This window comes from Mytilus edulis, chromosome 6 (assembly GCF_963676685.1).
Source record: "Mytilus edulis chromosome 6, xbMytEdul2.2, whole genome shotgun sequence".
NCBI lineage: Eukaryota > Metazoa > Mollusca > Bivalvia > Mytilida > Mytilidae > Mytilus > Mytilus edulis.
This window is the reverse complement of record NC_092349.1, coordinates 70,967,877-70,973,939: the sequence shown is the minus strand read 5'-3', so window position 1 is coordinate 70,973,939 and position 6,063 is coordinate 70,967,877.

Below are 6,063 nucleotides of genomic sequence, written 5' to 3'. Positions count from 1 at the left end.
TTCCTTAATTGATTTTGTTTTTGGTTATTTGTTTCCTCTTATAGTTGATGGATTTCCCTCTGTTTTTGGTTGCCATCCGGAGTCGTTTCGGTTATATTGATTTATGATTATTGAACCGCAGTATACTACTATTGCCTTTATTTATCGAGGATTTGAAGGAATTTAAAAAACCGTCTCGGAAGTAAACTTTTTGTAATATTTACAGCATACAAAAGATCTGTTATAAAATCTTTCAGACAGTAAGAAAGGGTTACCATGATAGAGATAGAAAGGTTCATATCGACCATAGACAACGGAAGGCAGGTTCACATCGACCATACATAACGATAATACGGTGAAAATCAACCATACATAACGATAATACGGTTAATATCAACCATACATAACGATAATACGGTTAATATAAACCATACATAACGATAATACGGCTACATAACGATAAGACGGTTAATATCAACCATACATAACGATAATTCGGTTAATATCAACCATACATAACGATAATACAGTTAATATCAACCATACATAACGATAATACGGTGAAAATCAACCATACATAACGATAATACGGTTAATATCAACCATACATAACGATACTACGGTGAAAATCAACCATACATAACGATAATACGGTTAATATCAACCATACATAACGATAATACGGTTAATATCAACCATACATAATGATAAGACGGTTAATACCAACCATACATAACGATAACACGGTTAATATCAACCATACATAACGATAAGACGGTTAATATCAACCATACATAACGATAATACGGTTAATACCAACCATACATAACGATAATACGGTTAATATCAACCACACATTACGATAATACGGTTAATACCAACCGTACGTAACGATAATACGGTTAATATCAACCATACATAACGATAATACGGTTAATATCAACCATACATAACGATAATACAGTTAATATAACCATACATAACGATAATACAGTTAATATCAACCATACATAACGATAATACAATTAATATCAACCATACATAACGATAAGACGGTTAATATCAACCAAACATAACGATAATAAGGTTAATATCAACCATTCATAACGATAAGACGGTTAATATCAACCTTTCATAACGATAACACGGTTATTATCAACCATACACAAATATAGGACGGTTAATATCAACCATACATAAAGATAAGACGGTTAATATCAACCATACATTACGATAATACAGTTAATATCAACCATACATAACGATAAGACGGTTAATATCGACCATACATAACAAAAACATATACGAAAAGGCAACAGTTGTTTTTGCTTGGTCTATATGTCATTTTGTGCTTCTTTGTTCAATATTTGTTTGTTTTTATAATGATTAAAATTATTTTTGACATATTACCCATAATGTCTGCTTGTTCACATATTATAGTCAAAATAATAGTATTTGATGTGACTGTCATACAAGTGAGAGGTTTTAAAACCAGGTTTAATCCACCATTTTTTATATAAGAAAATGCCTGTACCGTGAAAAGAATATGACAGTTGATATTCATTCGTTTGATGTCTTTGAGCTTTTGATTTTGCCATTTGATTAGGGACTTGTCTTTTTGATTTTCCCGCAGTATTTTTGTGATTTTACTTTTTACCGGTGCTAAAAAGCCATAAACCGATTGAGATAAAAAAAAAATCTGCTTACAAAGTAAATCCGAGGGGAACACATCAATTCTAAGAAGAAAACACATTTTCCACAATACTCCTCAAAAAAAAAATTCATGACAAAGATGGTATCGAAAGGCATTTTTATTGAATATAACCGATAGGAAAAAAATGAAAATGAAAATGACGAAGAAAATTGATTTTGTGTCACATATGAAAAGGAGAAGATCGTCAATCCTGATTATTTCAAATTTATTTTTCTATCCATTAGATATCTTAATTGTATTTTTTAGAGTAACATGCAGAATGAAAACTGGTCTGTCCAGAATTTCTACAAAATAATTAATACCCTGCCACTGTCACGTCCGGTATGTGTTTGTATTATATGTCTTTCTTCTCTGCATCGATCGCGAGCCGATGAATGACACCTTTCAGGTGATTATTATCATTTGTTTTATGTAGTACTGTTACATCATTAGCACAGGTTAAGGCTAGGGGGAGGGGGTAGGCACCAACAAACTAGTTGAACCCGGCCATATTATATATATGCGTCTGTCCCAAGTCAAAATCCTGTAATTGAGTGGTCGTTAATTAGTCTTTTTGTTTGGTTTGTTTTACATTTGTAATTTCGCGGTTATGCGGTATGGGATCAGCTCATTGTTCAATGCTGTACTGTGACATATAGTTTCTTTGGCATATGGTTGCTGGTGGAGATTGACCATTGACAATATAACAACATATTCTATTTTTATATTTAATCTTTGGTGAATTCTTTAAGGGATTTTGAATGACCTTTGTGACAAGAAATAGAAGACGCGTCAGTTTGACTTACAAAACTTGATGGAACAGAAATTCACAAAACCAGATTTCACCACAAACCATTTTGTTTCAAAATTGCCACCTCAAGCAAACTGAACAAAAAAACAATATCGCGAAATAAGCTTTTAAATGTTTAGTCCATCAGCTGGTAAGGCAAAATTTCAGTTCTGTGTTACACCCCAGGGTACAGCAATTTTTTGGTATAAGTTTAAAGAGTAATGTCTGAAGAATATTTTAAGAGGTGTTAGACTTTTGAAAAAGTGTCCAAAAGGGGTTAAAAGGGGTCTAATTTAAGAGTATATCAAAAATTGTGTTTCACACATATATACAGAAAAAAGAAAAAATAACCAAGTATTCGGTACAATTACCTCTATTAAATTGAACAAATCATATCTTATTAATACGGAGGCTAATTTTTATTTAATTTTTAAATCGTATAGGACCAAGAAAAAAAGGGGGAGGGTAATAACCAAAATTCATGATGTTGAATGAACCAAAGCATACATACTAGTTTTCTTGATAAAAAAAGGTATATTTTTTACATTAAAACATAGAACATCAAGTAACTAAAGACAGTTGAACAAAATTCAAAGGTCAGAAAGGGAAAAACATGGAATCATGGCGGTTGGTCTAGCCAATTGATGCTGATCAAATCGTTCTTAACAATCCAATCATGATTGTTTGGCGATGGAACAGTGTTGTGTTATAGAGCAGATTTCCAAATCTTTGCCTGAAAGTTGAATCGTTTGATGTGCTTTAACATTGCATCTTTTGTTGGGGCAGTAGATGACAATGAATGTTTTTTGCATTGCAAAAAAAAATCTGAATTTCATTGATGCTATTATAATCGTATTCATATATAGCACACAAAAACCTCTCGAGTGTTTTTGACAGTCCTTCGCCTACCTCTTTTAAAATTTTCACCAAGACGGGATAGACCTTCTGAAAACTCCACAGAACGATTCAAAACGCCAAATGCTTTGCTTTTCCCCTTACCAGACAAAGCACTAACTGAATCACAACCACTAAAGGCGTGAAATCCTGTCAGTGTTCTACAAAAATTCTCCCCAAATTTTGCGCACATTGATTGCACATTTAATAATCTGCATTTGGAAGACGTACCTATCAGAAGAATAATATTTGAACTGATGCGATTCTGAAAATAGCAGGCCAATACTTCCACATCAGATTGATTTTATTACAATGGAATCGTAACCTTTGTCAGCTGCGTGTTTTGCATGAAGAAACATTTTTTTGTCGGCTTCTTCCTGTTTGCTTAGAAGCTCAGTGCATTTTACACTTGTCACTATTTCATTTTCAACAGTGATACAAATAAATCAATTCCTTCAAGTGTAAATCTATAGGATTGTTTAATCCGTTCCGACACAAAGAATTTAACAAGAGCAACTTTGTTTCTACCAACTGACAACAATTTCCTCCATTGCCGAGGACACGATTGTGATGGTCTCGAAATTATTGTTATGATTTGCCCTCCCAAGGACCTGCGATCCAGTTCTATTTTTTTATGGATATTGTGGGATACTGATCAGTGACAAAATCAATGCGGGGAGCTCTTTTTGAAACTGAAAGGATGGTTTTAAAAGCAACATTTGCCAAATCAGAAAAAGTACTTGGTATCCTTGTGATGGATTGAATGACTGCCATGCAATCAAATATCCACATGCTTTCCTCAGGAATAGCTTGCATTTGACGATTGACTTTTGAACAAGCCGTTCACTGATAAATTGTCTGATGCCAACATTTCCTTTTTATAGGCGTCGCACATTAATTCAGAGGAAGAAACGGTGCCCGAGGACAAGCCTGATAGCTGCTCATATGTCTCAAATGGGTTTGTCTACCTTTGCAGTGTTTGAACCAATTTCAAAACGTCAGTTTCATCTCATTTCATTCGAGTTTTGTCAAGTTCTGTTTGTGTCGATGTTTCAGGATTAACTATTCATGCCAAATCTCGACATTTTGATGATATTGAAGCTCTGTCATGTGCATTTAGCAACCAACGTTTAACAGAACCTTTATTCAAACTGAAACCAACAATGCCATCTCTTATTTTGGTATCTCTGTTCAACGTTTGCTCGATTGTTTGGTCAACTGGAGATCTAGAAAATCCATGAGAGCTTCTCTGAACACAAAAACCACCAGATGAAAGATATACATGGGCATCAGGATATGTATTTTGCAGATTTTGCATGTGATGCATATATACTGACATGTATCGGGAATAGTTTTGACGGTCATATGCGAAAAACCATGGTAACATTTTTTCAACACATGCCAAATGAAGTTCCCACTTACCTTCCCTTGTTGCTCTTATACATACCAATAAAAGTTCGACCATTTCTATGTAAAAATTCCAGAACTTTTTCATTAGTCCCTCACTTAGATTGCAATATACACTAAATGCCTCAAATAGTTTACCAACAGAAGGTGAAATTAGCAAGGTTTTTAAGTTGTTTTCTGTTAATTTTGTCTGATTTGAACTAAGATTGACAAAGCAGATGCTGAAAATTAGGATCGAGAAATTCATTCTCATCATTTGAATTAAGACAAGAACCAAATGCTTCCCAACGTAATCGTTCAAAAGCTTCAGATACAATTTTGAGCAATCGCAGCGCTCGATTATAATGTTTACCTTCAAATACACCAGTCAAAGAACCTGACCCAATAACTCCAGACTAAAACAGGAGATCGCCCAGCCCTGCATCGTCAAACCGTTTCCCAATGACTGCTATAAAAGCACATGTAGTGTGACAATATGTACACAATTTATAAAACAATAGTGAAGCAATATATCCAATTAAAAAGGAAAGAAAAATGATAAAAAGCACTATCAAATGAGGAACAATGTAAATATTACGAAAAGCAAATAAATAGTAACCAGATGGTATGTCAAATCGACATAATTGTGTGCCAAAGAAAGTAAAAAAGTCTAAACAAATTCCCCAACTGACTATTTGACCTACGTTCAAAGCAATGTTTGTCGATTGAAAGACTTAACAATCTTAACTCAATCACCACATAGCTAAAACATAAAATGTAAACAAGCACACCTTTATTGAGTTCGATAGAGTGCACCTTTTCAAAACGCAAAAAATTAACTTTAATTTGTATTTTTTTCATAAATATTTTGTTACACATTTACTTTATAAAATAATTTGTCTCAGAAAAACAACATAATCGACAACTAAATGTTTGATTTCAGTTGCAAATTGATAAGCTTAAAGTGCGTATGTGTGAATATATTGTCAACTGAATCGAAGACGGTAATTTGATGATTTCCGGTATTTCACGAGTATTTGCACGTACATATGTTTTATTGAATAATTCATATTTTAGACGATATATACATACTGCAAATAGTTTAAACATTGCATACTGGTCAATTTTAAAGTTTAATTCACAAAAACGGATAATTGTATTACGAATTTCTTTATGAAATGAGAAAATATGCCTTAATTTTAACCCCAAAAAATAGCATTGTTTGTAATGTAAATACACACTTTTTTTAAACAAAAAATCTTTAGTTTTACATTAAATATGATAGTTTTATATCTGTGTTAGTTGTTTTAACCTATACTTT